Source organism: Lissotriton helveticus, chromosome 6, assembly GCF_964261635.1.
Source record: "Lissotriton helveticus chromosome 6, aLisHel1.1, whole genome shotgun sequence".
Taxonomy (NCBI): Eukaryota; Metazoa; Chordata; class Amphibia; order Caudata; family Salamandridae; genus Lissotriton; species Lissotriton helveticus.
This window is the reverse complement of record NC_136067.1, coordinates 993623376-993642630: the sequence shown is the minus strand read 5'-3', so window position 1 is coordinate 993642630 and position 19255 is coordinate 993623376.

Here is a 19255-nt window from a genome sequence, read left to right as displayed (position 1 = left end):
GCGTTGGCGCTGTACTTGCCTTCGTTCCCGTGTGTGCAATCCCTTGTACATAGGCTGCACTGGACCCTCGTCAAAGGTGGGCTTTGCTTCTTGGCTGGGCAAACAGCCGAAAATATCCAAATCAATTGCAATTGATTTGGATGTATATATATATATATATATATCATCGAACCAAAGTCCTGTCCCTCCTACTCCAGCGAGAGGGAAACACAGCAGGTACAGACCAGCAAAGTACTCTAATAAATCCACAAGCGCAGATTCAAAGTTCCATTATTTATTCATGTATTTCACCAAAATGAAACAGACAAGTGTCCGCCCGATATATAAATATATATATATATGCAAACAGCAGTCAGTGGCATATGATTAAGAGTCATGGGACTCGAAACGCGTAATGCCTGAATCGGCTTTCATTCATTGGAATAAAGATCTTTTTGAAGTCAGATGGTGTGGCCTGTTATCGTTGCTGCAAGAGCGAACGTGTTGTTTCCTATATATATATATATATATATATATATATATATATATATATATATATATATATTTCAGGTCATATATAGTTAGGTATTAGCATTTAAAAAACCTTGGAAATTCACTGAAAAAACCATAGGTTTCAGGTCATATATAGTTAGGAATTAGCATTTAAAAAACCGTGCAAATTCACGGAAAAAACCATAGGTTTCAAGTCATATAGTTAGGTTTTAGCATTTAAAAAACCATTGAAATTGCTCCTATATAGTTAGTTGGACTAACTATATTTCGCGCCCCCGCAATCCACTGCTGATGATGTCACATATTACATCATTCATGACATGGTCAGTGACATCACTGATGACATCACTGATGTCATGCGCAATGTTTGACATGGGTGCAAGCAGAAAATGCATGCAGAGTAATAAAATTGGCACACAGACAAGAATATGCATTACGCAAGGGGGTTGTAAATATGCCAATGAAACCATTACACTATCTCTATACCAGCATTAATGTTAAAACATTGCACAAGGGGCTTGTAAATATGCCTCTCTTTTTTTATATTCTATCTCAATTTATGCCATTAGTAAAATACTTTACGCATCTCTCACAGCATTTCATATTCTTATCAGTGTGCCAATTTTATTACTCTGCATGCATTTTCTGCTTGCACCCATGTCAAACATTGCGCAAGGGGCTTGTAAATATGCCTCTCTTTTTTGTATATTCTATCTCAATTTATGCCATTAGTAAAATCCTTTACGCATCTCTCACAGCATTTCATATTCTTGTCTGTGTGCCAATTTTATTACTCTGCATGCATTTTCTGCTTGCACCCATGTCAAACATTGCGCAAGGGGCTTGTAAATATGCCTCTCTTTTTTGTATATTCTATCTCAATTTATGCCATTAGTAAAACCCTTTATGCATCTCACGGCATTTCATATTCTTGTCTGTGTGCCAATTTTATTACTCTGCATACATTTTCTGCTTGCACCCATGTGAAACATTGCGCAAGGGGCTTGTAAATATGCCTCTCTTTTTTGTATATTCTATCTCAATTTATGCCATTAGTAAAATCCTTTACGGATCTCTCAAAGCATTTCATATTCTTGTCTGTGTGCCAATTTTATTACTCTGCATGTATTTTCTGCTTGCACCCATGTCAAACATTGCGCAAGGGGCTTGTAAATATGCCAATGAAACCATTACACTATCTCTATACCAGCATTAATGTCAAACATTGCGCAAGGACCTTGTAAATATGCCAATAAAACCATTACACTATCTCTATACCAGCATTAATGGTAAACATTGCGCACGGGCTTGTAAATATGCCAATGAAATCATTACACTATCTCTATACCAGCATTAATGTCAAACATTGCCCAAGGGGCTTGTAAATATGCCAATGAAAACATTACACTAACTCTATACCAGCATTAATGTTAAACATTGCGCAAGCGGCTTGTAAATATGCCAATGAAACCATTACACTATCTCTATACCAGCATTAATGTCAAACATTGCGCAAGGGGCTTGTAAATATGCCAATGAAACCATTACACTATCACAATACCAGCATTAATGTTAAACATTGCGCAAGGGCCTTGTAAATATGCCAATGAAACCATTACACTATCTCTATACCAGCATTAATGTCAAACATTGCGCAAGGGGCTTGTAAATATGCCAATGAAACTATTACACTATCTCTATACCAGCATTAATGTCAAACATTGCGCAAGGGCCTTGTAAATATGCCAATGAAACCATTACACTATCACAATACCAGCATTAATGTTAAACATTGCGCAAGGGCCTTGTAAATATGCCAATGAAACCATTACACTATCTCTATACCAGCATTAATGTCAAACATTGCGCAAGCGGCTTGTAAATATGCCAATGAAACCATTACACTATCTCTGTACCAGCATTAATGTCAAACATTGCACAAGGGGCTTGTAAATATGCCTCTCTTTTTTTGTATATTCTATCTCAATTTATGCCATTAGAAAAACCCTTTAAGCATCTCTCACGGCATTTCATATTCTTGTCTGGGTGCCAATTTTTTTACTCTGCATGCATTTTCTGCTTGAACCCATGTCAAACATTGCGCAAGGGGCTTGTAAATATGCCCCTCTTTATCTTATATTCCATCTCAATTGATGCCATTAGTGAAATCCTTTATGCATCTCGCACACCATTTCATATGGTTTTCTATCTGCCATTCCTATCCCTCTCCATACATTCACTGCTTCCACCCATGTTAAAGGTTGCACAAGGCGCTTCTAAAAAAGGAGCATATTTACAAGTCCAATGAAACCATTACACTATCTCTATACCAGCATTGAATCCAAGCATAAAAAACAATTTAAAAAGAAGTCTACCTTATAAACTAAAAAATACAAATTGTAAACACACACAGCTAACATTATGGAAAAAGGTAAAAATATAATTCCTTAATTCACACAGACACTCACTGTGATCCTTGTCAAAAATCTTTAAGCCACACATGTTATCAAAAAACATTTAGCATGGTAAATCATTTTACACACAGAGCACAACCCATTTAAATGAACACTACACTACAATAACCTGACTCATTTTCAAAATACAACAGGAATGAAGCTCAATATGCTTGTTATGCTTCCCAATACTGCAAACAGCACTCTCTCTATATTACTCACCTTTAAAATCGCTTTTGAAAATATAGAACAGTGTCAAACACACAGCAGATTTTCTTAAGCAGAATCTCTGAAATGCACCTCAGAAACTGAAACCAGAAATGGCACACTTTCCCACTCTTTCTTCACACATATTTCAGGTCTTAACCAATGAAATCTCTTCCCACACTATTTCAAAACTAAACTAACATTTCAATTGGTTCTACATTCCCACAATTTCAAACTCACATAATATTCACCCATCCCCCTAGTGCTCATTCAACCTGTCACCATGGTAACTCCCACCTAAGGAAGAACAGAGTTTAAAAGTTCATTATACTTTGTTGCAAATGAATCCACCAAGGTTGTTAGAGCTTTCAAAATAACAGCTAATTATGTGCAATGTTCCTTTCAATTACCTTTTCTGAACCAATAAAATTGCTTCTTTTAAAAAACAAAACTATGCACCCTAATATGCTCTTTTCCATTTTCAGAAAGCACCAATCATTTCTTAAGCTTCAAGTGCAGTGAATGTCCTCCTCTTTTTTTCTACAATGCAAGCTTTCCAACTGCCATTTCATTTAAAGCCCTAATCTGAGTACAACCAGACCAGCCTTGAAGATGCCTTCAGTATGGTTTGTAGGACACAGTTTTGTATTCTGGTCTAAAAGGTATGCAACAAACAGAGGGCTTTTAAACCTTGATTTACCAAATGTGGATATTTTATGGATTGGCCAGAGAGGATTGAGATGTCACCAATTGATACCATTGGTGAAATCCTACATGCATCTCCCACATCCTGACCTTATAATTGTGCACTGTGGTGGAAATGACTTATGCACTTTGACTGGGGTTGGTCTGTAAATGCTATTAAAGGACCTCTTTGGACATTTGATGTCACTTTTTCCTCAAACTGCCTGTGTCTATTCCAATATATGCCAAAGACAAAAAAGGAATTGGTCCAATCAATTTTGTCCACAGATTGAGAAAGCAAGGAAACATGTAAATAAATCTGTTTCTGCATACATGAGAGACTATGGAATGGGTTGTATATACCACAACAACTTGCGTTACAACACTCAAGGCATCTATAGGACAGATGGTGTACATTTCACTGATGAAGGGAATAGAGTCTATCTCTGTAACATCAGACTCTGCATTGGTACTTACTTGTAGGTACCAAAAAAAACACAATGAACACAACGGCTCTTTTTAGAGCCAACTAACATGTAAACACTCAAATATAATTTTTAACTTTATTTTTTGTATTAATTTTTACCGAGGTCCGGGCACCGAGCACTCACCGAGCACTCCCCGTGCGCGGACCTATCATGTTTTATTTTTAACCTTAGGAGACCTTGAACGACCCCCTGAGAAGGCATAAGAGGTCAGGGACACTCTACCCTACCCCCTTTCCACGTTTTTAAGTTATATTTTTCACTCTCTTCTGGAACCACAAAATGGCGGCGATAGGGTTCGCGCACCGTGCATTTACCGAGCACTCACGGTGCGCGGACCTATTGGAATAAAAAAAAAAAAAAAACTACATGGAAATGGACATCGTCTCCTCTGTAGATACCTTGTATGTTGTAATGCAAGTTATTGTGGTATATTGAATCCATACTATAGTCTTTCAGGAAAGCAGAAACAGATTTGTTCACATGATTCCTTCCTTTCTTAATGTGTGGTCAGAATTGGCGTAGGGGTTCATGAGTTCCTACTCTGGTGAAACACACTTGCTGTTCTATATACTTACTTATGTTGTAAACTAGTGCATCAGAGACAGTCAGTGACAGAAAGGATACAGGACATGAAGAACACAAAATTGTATCACTTTGCTACTACCTCATAAATTACATTTAAATAAGTATAATTTTCAAAACAATTTTTCTTTACTAAATTAAAATTTATTTATCAGAATTTTCAAAATCTAAAAGAACTTGTAGCATTTCTTCATCAGAAATTTCATCCATCAAAGTGTCTGAAAATGATTAATCAAACTCGACAACGTCTACACATTCCATTAATTCCATATCTAGTGTTTCATCAAAAAAATCTGCCATGGTATCTCCTTCATGTTCTTCATAATTTGTTTCATCTATAGGATCAATATACACCTCAGAATAAGTTGCCTCAATAAACGTTGCTGTTATTTCAAAGAAGATGTTGGTAGGCTCCTCATTTTCATTCATCATTTTATGTTAGTGTACTATTAAAAGAAAGAGAAACAGCGCTTACTGCATGATTTCCTGCTCTGGTGAGACACACTTGCTGTTCTTTAAACTTACTTATGTTGCAATCTTCTGCATCAGAGACAGACAGTGAGAGAAAGGATGCAGGACATGAAGAAGAGATGTCAAATACACATTTAAGAAAAATTTGGGGAAGAACGGAAGTATTTATGAGTAAACTTACTATGTAACACAAAAAATTATCAGTTTGCTACTACCTCATAAATTACATTTAGTTAAGTATAAATTCTCATACAATATTTATTTACTAAATTTAAATTTATTGTTGGGAATGATCGTCTAAGATTGCATCATCAGCAATGTCAATATTGAAAATCTCCCAAAAAGAATCCTCAAACTCAATGAACTCCAAAGCTCCCATTAAATCTGAATCCAAGGATTCATCAAAGAAATCGTCCATGCCATCTCCTCCATCATAAAGCTCTCCTTCAGGATTACTCTCATCAACAGGAACATCCTCAATAACGGTCACAAAAATGTCTATAACGATGTCAAATGACTCTTCATGTTCAACCATTATTGATGTTAGTGTACTATTAAAAGAAAGAGAAAGACAGTGAGATGTTGCAGGGTAAGAGTGAGATAGGGCAGAGAAAAACTATTAAATTCTATAAGAAGAGTTACTACTGTGTAAATCTCACACCAGAAATTGAACACCAAAATTTCCACACAAAAGTACCTCTGACACTATAGTCACAAAATGGCCGTGTTTCCCTGGACAGTGTATAGTATCAAGCAAGAATTAGAAATATAAAGCACTGCATCTGATGTTGCCCTACTCAATCCATACGTATAACAGAAAAACATTAAATAACTAACAGAAAACATTTTTCCTATTAACTTAAAGTGAACAACAGAGTTCTCCTTACAAATTAACAACTCACCTTCTAGAAAACTGTTGTACAGTAAATTCTGTCTCAATCTCACACCTCAGAAGTATACCTCAAACACTAACATCTCAAAATGGCTGTGTGTCCCTCTCATTTTTCATACATATTCAAATACCCAGCCAATCACATTTCATCACACACAAAATCAAAACCAAAGTAAAATTTTAAGTGGTTCAAATTATCAACACTTTCAAACTCACATAATCTTCAACCTACCCCCAATGCTCTCTACCAATTACCATACTAACTCTGCACAAAACACCTACCTAAACCCAAAGGTGAAAGAGTCATCACTCAAGTTCAAGTTCAAGTTCAAGAAGTCTTTATTCGATTAGTTCATCATAAAAGACATAAAATACATTTATACATATAAAACAATTAAAACAAGTATTAAAGCATTGTCAAACTAATCAGCTTCTTGCATATATTTACAAAATTTACAGAGACGCACAAATGCAACCATAGTTAAACAGAATACAGGTCTCCATGTAAAAAGTCACATCATTTAAGACCCCATTAGATTGCTTTTAATGAGCCTACTTCTAAGCAACCAGGCCCACCCCAAAAATTTAGCAACACCCACGACAATCAGAGGGTCCAGATTGGTCTTTAACATTCTACTTGCTTCCCCAGCCGATCTTGTGCCTAGATTTCTGCATACCGGCCTAAGCCTTTTGGCTCTTGGGGCAGAGTATAGTGGACACACATATAAAAAATGATTCAAATTTTCCCCAATACCTTGACACTTGGGACAAAACCCCGTCCTTTCTGCACCCCACTTTTTGGTAAAATCCCCAAGGGGAAGTGAACCGCATCTAAATTGAAAGAATAATTTGCGGTCCGCGGGTTTTGTTATTATATCCCAATATCTTTCCAGCTTGGGCGCATCCTTAAATACAATGAACAGACCTGTGAGGCTACTCGAGCTCGTTTTAGAGTACCTATTGTGTAACACCCATTCCCAGTAACAATGTTTAAGAACTTTTTTTGAGGGGAATTTGGCTGTTTCCGGTGTGAGCCACAGGTCGCCATACCCCAGAGCTATTAGGGTAGCCTTAAGGTCTCTGAACCAGCCAATGTTTGTGGCACCGGAGCTGTTTCTTACCTCCAAGCAAGCTTTTGCATAATGTTGGAGTTCCGGCGTAGTCCAAAGACGACGCCAGAATGTTAAGGGGCGAAGTCTTGCTAGGTCCTCTACCGGTTGGCACCCCAAGTCATAAAGAAGGGGAATTAATGGTGTTGACTGAGGCAGACCCGTTGCCATTCTTAAGAATTTATTTTGGGCTTGTCTTAGCGGGTCCAAATTGCTACCACCCCACAGTTCCGCTCCATATAGGACTGCTGATAAAATCTTGCCACCATAGATCTTAAGGAGCGGGGACATTGGCCTTGTAAATGACCCTTTATGTTCCTTAATCAAAGCCCCACCCAACTGCTGATGCTTCAAGGTCATGAGCTCGATCTGATGTGTCCAACTCATAGTCTCACTAAAGGTGACTCCCAGGTATGTGAAATGTTTTGTCTGCTCCAGGGGGATACCCCCCATGGAGACCCTGGCATTTATTTGTTTGTGCCCTCTTAAAACCATAAATTTGGTTTTGGACACGTTCACCTCCAGCTCATGTTCGCTGCAGAAACTCTCGAACCTTGACAGTGCTTTCTGCAAACCCTGCCTGGTTCGTGAAATCAGGAGAGTATCGTCAGCGAACATGAGCAGGGGGATTTTCGCTCCAGCCAAACTTGGGGCGTCCGTGGAAAAGTTGTCATAATACTTGGTAACCCTATTAATATAGAGAGAAAACAAGGTGGGTGCCAAAACACAACCTTGCCTGACACCTTTAGCCACTGGAAAGTTCTCCGTCACCTCACCCGGTTTTCCCCATCGCACAAATGCAAAAGTCTGTGCATGAAGGTTCACAATGAGACGTACCAAGGTGGGGGGCATACCCATATCTAGTAGGGATTTCCATAACCCAGTCCTCGGGACCAGGTCAAACGCTGACCTTAGGTCCACGAAGGCCGCGTATAGGTTGCCTTTGCCCAGGGTAACCGTCTTCCAATGCAAAAGCATGAAACGGAATGCCTGATCCAAGGTGCTCACATGGGGTCTAAACCCGGCTTGTAGAGGAGTAAGGATGTCATGCTCCTCTATCCATGCCTGTATCCTAGTAAGGACAAGACGGGTTATGATCTTCTGTACCGCGTCTATTAGACTGATCGGCCGGTAGTTGGATGGAACCGACCGATCACCCTTCTTAAAAATAGGCAATATTTCGGCACCAGCCCAGGAATCGGGTACCCTAGCGTCCGTGGCCAGTGCATTTACCAAACGCACTATGTATGGTACCCATAGGTCATGGTCCTGTTGGAATATATCCGCTGGGATACAGTCAGGACCAGGCGCTTTTCCCCTAGGGATGGCTTTCAGGACTGCTTCGACTTCATTAGCCGAGAACACAAGTGTGTCATATGATAATGGCCAACTAATAGAAACTTGCGTGGTATTGCGGCATCTAAATTGTTCCACAAAGTGGGACACCCATTTTTGTGGTTCAACAGATGCGGGGCTTGGGCGATCATCCTGTGACTGACCCCACCTAAGAAGGTGCCAGAACTGCTGCAAGTTCCTGGAGCCACAGGCCTCGGCTAGTGATGTCCAGCGCTCGTCATCCCAGGCAGCTTTGGCATGACGTTTGGCTTCATTAAAAGCCTTCCTACTTGCTTTAATTAGGGCAGGATTCTTTGATTTTAAAGCTTTAAACAGATCTGTATGGGTCTCTCGGCAGGCATCATTAAACCAATTTACTGGTTTCTTGACCTTCCCTCTCCCCTTATTGGCAACAAACTTAACAAACAGTGATTTTAGGGACAAAAACAGGCTAGCATGAATGTCTGTGATATTTGTATTCAGCAATTCCTGGTTATCACACTTATCAATTTCTACCAGTGAATTTGAGACCAGGGCTCTGATCTTTTTGCGTGCTTCCACATCTACAGAAACCTTTGGCCAACGCACCCTCCTCATGTCGTTTGTAAGTACAACCGCCTCCTGTACAGGATTAGGCTGTCGTTCAACCGGCCCTACAAAACTAAAATCCTTCAGTTCTGCTAACAAGGGTTCATGGTCACTTTCTTGACGTGGTTTAACAATCATATCCAAAACCACAGGCCACATTTTAATATCAACTAGAATGTAGTCAATGCGACTACTATGTCTACCATTGAAAAATGTGTGTTTACCCATCCTGTCCGAGCTAGCACGTCCGTTGAGTGCACGAAGCCCCCAGTTCAGACAGAGACCTTTGATATATGTGGCTGCTTGGGACCATTTATTAATCGGGGATAAGTCAAGTGTTGGGATCCCCCAGGTCAGATCCTCTGCTTCAGTTAGTAAACCATCATCTTTACTTAATGGTTCAAAGCAGGTATTAAGGTCACCCATCACAACCACATGACCAATATTTATGGTAGAACTTAAGAAATCATCCAAACAAGTAAGGGTGGGTGAAACTCTGCCACCCGTGATTCCTCTAGCATATACATTGATCAGCAGTATATCCAACCCACTGCATGTTCTAATACTAACTATCAATATATCAGGACAGTCAATAAAGATTTCTTTGACAGTTACACCTGCAGCTTGGTGAACCCATGTTGTGAGGCCACCCATAGCCCGACCTCTTAGACCTTTGGTCGCTGGTTTATTAAAATTCAAGAAACCTTGGAGATACACTGGTGAGGTTGCCCAAGTCTCCTGAAAGGACCAAACATCTCCTTGACAGATGAACTCAACCCAGTCAGGAATGCATATACGAGATTCAATACCTGCGATGTTCCAACATCCCATAGTAGTACCCTTTTTGCACACTCGATCACACAGTTTAATTATCTCAAGAGGGTGGGATTCGTTAGACTGGGGTGGGGGTACTTCAGGCACAGGGGCAGCTATGATCGTACCTGCCATTGGCGAGCACACTGACCCGGCCTGATGACTTGGCTCTGGGTTTACGCCCACTGTGGTGACGTCCATTGTAGACGATGAGGTGGATACTTTATCTAATATCTCAATCTCCACTGGGTAAACCATGCCCCCTTCCATACTATTGCAAGGTTGAACATCAAAACTTCCAGCATTGCTTGGTGGGTTAATCAAGTCATCTCCCCCACCCATATCATCAGATTTGGATTCATCATCCCTTGACGAGAAAGCTGGTCAATCGTTTGTCGACAACCCTGATAGGGGGTCATAGAGGTTTCTCAGCGGGATGCTCCAATACTCTTTAGGCTTTAGGCTGGATGGATAATGTTGCGCTGGGTAGGGATTTGGAGGCTGTTGAAACTGTGGGAAAACAGGGGTGATAGGAACTAAAGGATACAGGGACTTATTAGGAAGAGGAAAGTTCAATAAGGCTGGGGGGCCAGGAGGTTGGGGTTTAATTTTAGCCCAACCTGGTGTTTGAGGAGGACAGTTGTAGCTAGATTGAGTGTAAGAGCGGTACCATGCCTCAGGGTTAAATTGGGGTCCATAGAAGCTAGATGTAAAGTTGGACCATTTGAGGAGACTTTTGGTGTTTTTGACAGGGGGTTGTTCAGTTAGATTAATCAGGGTCTCTGGATAAAAATAACTAAGGTTCCTAGTGAAGATCCCTCCCTCATTTCTTCCTACAAACCAGTCTGAGATATGGGATACTACTCTATGGTCCCTAAAGTTGATAATTACTATATCCCCCTCTATATCCTTGGGGCGAACCCCCACCCATTGACATCTTCTGACCGAAACGATATCCCCGTTAAGGTGTGCAGGAAGGGGTCTGTTTGTTTTCAGCCAGAAGATGACTTTATTTTTTAGGCTTTCATTATTTTCCCGATCCCCTTCCGAAACTGGTGGCACACCTGTCATTACAATAACATAATTCATGGAATCCGGTGGCAGCTCCACATTGTGCCTCCGTGGTATGGATTTGTGAGGTTTACTATTAGAAGTAACAGATTTGCCCACCCCTTTCTTTGGTTGTTGCACTGCTCCCTTTGAAGGTGGTTTATTAAAAACCACCCTGAGATTCGCTTTGGCTGTGCTAGCTGGCCTGGGGGGATTAACAGCCAAAGCCGATACTTTGTTTGAGGTAGTGGCTACATTAGTTGTACAATTAGGATATTGACTGGTGGTAATATTTATTTTACCAACCGCTTGAATAGTACCTTGTGATTTAGTGGATGTACCCTTGCCCTTAACTGAGCTAGAGGGTTGTGTTAGCTCAGTGGACGCCAATAGGCGATCCAATTTGTCACCCATTATCCTAACGCGCTCCAGCAAGGGTAACATATATGATTTAATGAGCTTCTCTATACTGGCATAAGACACCTCATTAAACCCTTCAATAGCCAAATTACGAGTAGCCATATTTTGTGATTCTGGCAGCGGTAACTCTGCATTAGGTGGGATCAGTAGCTCAGAGATACCTTTGAGTGGAGGTGGTGGTGGTGTCTGACAGCTTTGGCCTTTTCTTTTTACCCCACCCTTTCTCCTTTTTTTTCTAGGTGGAGAACGCACAACCCTCCTTGCCATATCAGGCTTGGTACCAGCGTCACACACACTCATTGGGGGTAGATTCTCGCCTGGATCAATGCAAACCAGTGACGAGTTGGGCAACGTGGGACGTGGATCAGAATCCGTGATTTGGATATCGGGGATGTTTGTATCAACAAAGCTAGAGTGATCAATGGGAGGGCAAACTAACTGGCCTCCACTGGTAGCACTAGCGCATGGCGGGGAGATAATGGGAAACCTAAATATACTGGGGATTTGGTTAATATCTGTAACATCATCCTCAATGGAACTCAACCCTCGGGCATCTGTAACCTGAGTGAGGGTTGGGTCTAAGGAGGTGGGCAGTGGAATTTTCTTCAGTTGCTCAATTGAGCGTCGTCGCTCAGCCCTTCTCTCTGCAAGGAGGAGATCCATATCTGCTTCCTTGGTGGTTTTTTAAAAAAATTTATCGAGTGGGCCAAGTACAGAGATGCCCAGACCTGGGGGAGCTGAATGACTCATATCCAAGAAAGGCGAGTTAGGCTATCTAACCCGATATTAGTACCTCAATACACTGCTGACAACAGCGAAACAGTGGACAGCAAATGAGAGAAAAAATAATTAGAAAACAAAGCCAAATACAAATGACAATGACAGTAACCTGGCCCAGCCCGGCCTCTTACGGCCCCGGACGGCCACAGACGGCCCCGCCCTTGTCCCGGGCTTCTCCCGGCGCGCTCCCGCGTTGCGGAGGACCACTTGATGATTATAGCTGAGAGGTAACAAGGGGGCGTGGGCAACAGGGAGAGCGTCACCAGGTGCTTCCAGTTAGGTGAGTAGCAGGGACTCTTGGGAAGTGGAGTCCTGCTGTAGGCACGCTCGCAGCCCTGTTTTTCTAGTGCCCTGCAAGTTTGTTTTCCAATTCTGCACACCCTTTTCTCCAACCGCACTACTCCACGCAGCGGGACCCGCGAAGCGGGTCCGGCAAGGAGCGGCGGTTTAAAGGTGCAGGCAGCGGCAGTACATTGCTAGAGACGCCGACCAAAATCCACAGCGTCAGAGTTCCAAAGTCAGTGGCAGCAAACAGAAAAGCAATCCAACTGAAGTTCCACTCCAGCAGCTTTGAACAGGCGATAGGGGGCGTGGGCAACAGGGAGAGCGTCACCAGGTGCTTCCAGTTAGGTGAGTAGCAGGGACTCTTGGGAAGTGGAGTCCTGCTGTAGGCACGCTCGCAGCCCTGTTTTTCTAGTGCCCTGCAAGTTTGTTTTCCAATTCTGCACACCCTTTTCTACAACCGCACTACTCCACGCAGCGGTTTAAAGGTGCAGGCAGCGGCAGTACATTGCTAGAGACGCCGACCGAAATCCACAGCGTCAGAGTTCCAAAGTCAGTGGCAGCAAACAGAAAAGCAATCCCTCAATCACTCAATGTTGCACTCAACCAATTTCTTTTTTGTCTTTTTCAACCTTTGGGGTCCTTTACAGACACCATGACAAAACCTAGGGGGCTCAGGAATCTCTACCCTGCCTCCTTGTCAACTATTACACTTCTGTTTACAACCACTAACTATCATCTGCCACAAAAACATGATGGCGGACAACACTTCCTCATTTCGACTGAACGGAATGTTGACAGACATCCAACAGCCAATCAGAACTCCGCGCGCGCACGCTAAGGTCCGCGCACGTTCAAGGACAGTGCAAGGATGGTGCAAGCCCGTGAGCGCATCGTGTCCCGCCTATAGATATATAATTTGAAAAAAGTCGATTTTCTCAACAATTACTGAAGGGATTTTCACCAAATATACAAAAGGCACTTCTGCATACCAGGCTCTACCATTTTGCCAAGTTTGCAGTAATTCCATTCAGCCGTTCGGGCTGTAGCTGTGTCTAAAGGTCCTATGGAAAATTGCATTGGACTCAATTTCACATTCAATTTTCTCATAAACTACTGGAGGGATTTACACCAAACATACAAAAGGCACTGCTGCATACCAGTCCCTACCATTTTGCCAAATCTGGTGTAATTCCGTTCAGCCGTTCGAGCTGTAGCCTTGTCAGAATGTCCCTATGGAAATTAACATGGGGAAAACACGTTTTGGGACCCCCCTTTTTTCTCGGCCCCCGCTTGACGAATCCCCCCGAAACTTCCAGGGAAGGAGCGGAGCGCAGCGAGGCAAATCTAAGGACAATTACAGGCAGATCCCTCAATCGGCGCCAAAGTTAATACCAATAGAATGTTCGCAATTTCCTATGGTAACTAGGTCCTAACTATATATACCTACTGGCGACCGCCAGTATGTAATATATATACCAGTAGGTAGTTATAGTTAGGACCTTGTTTCTATTCAAAAAGTGTTTTTTCTTTTGGCAATATCTTTGACAGCGTTAGACGAATCTTCACAAATTTTTTGAAACTAATGGTTCGCTCAAGTCAGCTCCTGTCTTGAAAGTTTCAGGGTGATTCGTTGAGCAGGGCCCGAGAAAAAAGGGGGTCCCAAAACACGTTTTCTCATGTTAATTTCAATAGGAAACTTTAGACAAAGCTACAGCCCGAACTGCTGAACGGAATTACATCAAATTTGACTAAAGGGTAGGTCTTGGTTCAGAAAGTGTTCTTGTTTTTAAATGGAGTAAATCCGTTCAGTAGTTCCTCAGAAATCCAAAAAGAAAAAAATATCGATATCTGGTGACCGAGGAGGATTCGCAAACCCTCCCGACCACGAGCTTCATTCTGATTGGCTGCCAACACTCTAAACCAAGAAGTGTTGGCAGCCATCTTGGGACTCGGTACCAAGTCAGAAGAAAAAAAGTGAAAAAAGGATAAAAAACAAGAAAAGGGGGCAGGGTAGAAACACCCTGACCCCATGGGCCTGCTTAGTCAAAAAAAGCATTTTATTTCACTGGGTGTGTGAATTTGGCTAAAAAAATTGAAAAAAACAAAGCGCAGCCTCCATGCTTCGTTTCTTTGAGCCCCAGGTGTGCCAGGTTCCGGGGGAATGTGCCGTATGTCCCAGGTCCCCATAATATATATATTTTTTACACAAGGCCAGGCCCCGGGGGATGAGGCTCCCGGGGCCAAAAGTGGCCCAGGGAAGGGCGGTCACGCGTCCCCCCTCCTGTATAAATAATAATTAAAAAAACAAGCCGGGGATGGGGAGGGGGGCTGCGTGGACCATTTTCCATTTTTTTAATAAAAAAAGGCTCAAGCCCTGGGGGACACGGTCCTCAGGCCCACAAATTACTAAGAGAAGGAGGGCCACACAGCCCCCCTTCTGAAAAAAAAAATAGAAGAGAAACCAGCATCTTGAGGAGGCCCCGCCCCCTCCCTGTGGCACTTTGCGAACATGCCTCCTGGTGCATTCTGAGTTTGGGATTAAGTTCCGTAGAATCTTAAGGGTACATATGGGCCAACTAGCCCACCAGGTACATCCAGTAAGCCCCACACAGTGGGATTGCTGAGAGGTGGTCCGAAGCCACGTTCCTATTTACACCACTCTGCAAACGCACCTGTTGGCGCGCTGCTGGTGGGGCGATGAGGTCCTCCTGTGTCCCGAGAGGAGCTTTTGCAGAGTGGTGTAAAAATGGGGCATGACCTCGGACCACTCTCATTAATCCGGCTGTGTGGAGCTTACTGAAGGTACCTGGTAGGCTAGTTGGCCCTCAGGGACCCTCAGGAGGCAAGGGGACTTTATCCCCCAACCAAAAGCGGGCCAGGAGGTGCGTTTGCAGAGTAGTGGACAAAGTGGCGTGGTCTGTGTCCACCCATCAGCAATCTCACTGCCTGGGGCATCCTGGAGGTATCAGGTAGGCTAGTTGGCCCCTAAGGACCCCCAGCAGTGAATTAGACTTTAATCCCCATCCAAGAGCGCGCCAGGGAGCGTGTTTGCAGAGTGGTGGGGAAAGGGGGCATGGCCTGCTATAACTTAGCAATGCTGCTGTGTGGAACTTACTGGAAGTAATAGGAGGGGTAGTTAGCCCTCAAGGTTGTCCTTGGGAGCCAACTACCCCTCCTGGTACCTCCACTAAGTCCCACACAGTGGGATTGCTAAGAGGTCTTCGGAGGCCACGCCACCCCTTCTCCACCACTCTGCAAATGCACCACCTGGAACAGTACTGGTTGGGGGATGAAGTCCACTTTACTCCTTATGGACTTTGGGGGCCAAGAAGCCCACCTGGTACCTCCTGTATTTCCCACGTAGGGGAATTCCTGAGCACTGGTTGGAGGTCCAGCCCCCTTTGTCCACCACTCTGCAAACACGACTACCAGTTAAAGAAGCATTTGTAATGTAATACATCTCACATTTGCAAGAGTTAGAGCTATTGGCGTTGTAAATGTAAACGTTTTTTACAATTTTTGGGGGGAGTGGAGTGGATGTACTTTGTGTGGAATCATGTGGTATGTTGTGCAGTTAAATTTTGTGGATAGATAGTATGTGGTATTTAGTGTATAGGAATTATGTAAAGTGGGATTATGTGTTATGGATAGTAATTATGAGGTATGGTAGTCTGCGTTGTGGAGTGGTAACCTCATGTTTATTCTTCCTCGTATCCATAGAAGCGAAACTATGAACTCAATGAGACAAAAAAGAAGGAATCACTGAGGAGCACTTCTGGACCTAGTCAGGGGTATGAGCAGGGCCAGTGGAATTAAGCACTATTTGGCTGCACCGACTTTCGCACAATTAAACATTTTCCGCATTAGCCACATAATCCATCATATGCTGCCTAATCTGTAGATTTGAACAAAAAAAGCCTTGTTTCTATCTCAAATGTTACCAAAAATGCAGCGACAAGTGTTAAAGCATGGTGGAAGGTCCTTTGCAAAACTAGAATGGTCACCTGTTACTTATTGCTAAATGTGGGTGTTAAATTAGTATGAATGGTGTGCAAGCCACTCTTGCTTCTTTCTGCATCTCTCTTGTCTCTTTCTGCATTTATGTTGCTTCTTTCTGCAAGCCACTCTTGCCTCTCTCTGCATCTCTCTTGTCTCTTTCTGCATTTATGTTGCTTCTTTCTGCACCTTTCTTTCTTTTTCTGCACTTCTTTTGCCTCTTTCTGCACCTCTCTTTCCTCCTTCTGCACCCCTTCCTTCTTTCTGCAGCCCTCCTGCCTCTTGCTGCACCGCTGTTCCTTCTTTCTGTACTTCATTTGTTTCTTTCACCGCCTCTCTTGCTTCTTTCTGCACCCTTCATGCCTGTTTCTCCGCCATCCTTCCTCTTTTCTGCATCTCTTTTGATTCTTTCTTCATTTCTCTTGTCTCTTTCTCCACCCTTCTTTCCTCTTTCTGTTGTTTCTATCTGTACATCTCTTGCTTCTTTCTGTACCCCTCATGCCTCTTTCACACCCCTCTTCCCGCATCCCTCTTGCCTCTTTCTGCACCTCTGTTCCTTCTTTCTGCACTTCTTCTGTTTCTGTATGCAGCTCCCGTGCGTCTTCCTGCACCCCCTTGCCTCTATCTCCACCCATCCACCCTCTTTCTGCACCCCTGCTGCACCCCAGGTGCCACTTTCTGCACCCATCTTCAATCTTTTTGCACCCCTCTTGCCTCTTTCTGCACCCCTTTTGCCTCCTTTGGCACCCCCTTCATTCTTTCTGCAGCCCTGCTGCTTCTTTCTGCACCGCTATAGCTTCTTTCTGCACATCTCTTGCCTCTTTCTCCGCCCCTCTTCCCTCTTTCTGCAGCCCTCCTGCCTCTTTCTGCACCTCTGTTCCTTCTTCCTGCACACCTCCTGCCTATTTCTACACCCCTCTTCCCTCTTTCTGCACCCCTGTTGCCTATTTCTGCACATCTGTTCCTTCTTTCTGCACTTCTTTTGTTTCTTTCTGAATGTCTCTTGCTTCTTTTTGTTCACCATGTGCCTCTTACTGCACCCATCTTCTCTCTTTTTGTACCCCTGTGGTCTCTTTCTGCAGCTCTGTTCCTTCTTTTTGCACTTCTTTTTTTTCTTTCTGTACCTCTCTTGCCTCTTTCTGCACACCTCTTGCCTCTTTCTCCATCCCTCTTCCCCCTTTCTGCATCTTTGTTGCTTCTTTCTGCACTTCATTTGTCTCTTTCTCAATCCCTCTTCCCTCTTTTTGCACCTCTGTTGCTTCTTTCTGTACCTCTCTTGCTTCTTTCGGCACCCCTTGTTCCTCTTTACATCCCTATTCCCTTTTTCTGCAGCCTTCCTGCTTCTTACTGCACCTCTTTTGTTTCTTTCTACAGCTCTCGTGCTTTTTTCTGTACCTGTCTTCCCTCTTTTTGCACCCTTCTTGCCTCTTTCTGAACCTCTGTTGCTTCTTTCTGTACTCCTCTTGCATCTTTCTGTACTCCTCATGCCTCTGTCACACCCCTCTTCCATCTTTGTGCACCCCATTGCCTTTTCTGTACCTCTGTTCCTCCTTTCTGCACTTCTTTCCTTTTGTTCTGTACCTCTCGATTCTTTCTGCACACCGTTTGCCTCTTTCTGCACTCCTCTTGCCTATTTCTGTACCTTTGTTCCTTCCTTCTGTACTTGTTTTGTTTCTTTCTGCAGCTTTCATGCTTCTTTTTGCACCCCCTTGCCTCTTTCTCCATCCCTCTTCCCTCTTTCTGCACCCCTTTTGCCTCTTTCTGCACCTCTGTTTCTTCATTTAGCACTTCTTTTGTTTCTTTCTGCATTTCTCTTGCTTCTTTCCGCATGCCTAGTGCCTCTGTCAGCATCCCTCTCCCTTATGTTTGCACCCCTCTTGCCTCTTTCTGTACCTTGGAACCTTCTTTTTGCACTTCTTTTGTTTCTTTCTGCACCTCTCTTGCTTATTTCTGTACACCTCTTGCCTCTTTCTCCACCCCTCTTCCCCTTTCTGCATCTTTGTTGCTTCTTTCATCACTTCTCCTGCTCCTTTCTATACCACTTTTGCTTCTTTCTGCACCCCTGTTCCCCCTTTTTACATCTCTGTTGCTTCTTTCTGTACTTCTCTTACCTCTTTCTCCACCCTCATCCCTCTTGCAGAAAGAAGCAACAGAGTTGGCTTCTTTCTGCACGTCTCTTGCTTATTTCTGCACCTCTGTCTCTTCTTTTGGCAATCCTTGTGGTGCTTCTTTCTGCATCCCTTTTCCCTCTTTCTGAACCCCTCTTGCCTCTTTCTGCACCTCTGTTCCTTCTTTCTGCACTTCTTCTGTTTCTTTCTGGAACTCTCTTGCTTCTTTGTGTATGCCTCCTGCTTCTTTCGGTATCCCTTGTGCCTTTTGCATACCCCTCTTGCCTCTATCTGCACCCCTCCATCCTCTTTCTACACCTCTGTAACTTCTTTTTGCACTTCTCTTGCTTACTTCTGCACCTCTATCCCTTCTTTATGCAACCATTGTGCCCCTTTTTGCACCACTCTTCCCTCTTTCTGCACCCTTCTTGCCTCTTTTTGCACCTCTGTTCTTTCTTTCTGCACCCTCTTGTCACTTTCTCCACCTCTGTTACCTGTTTTG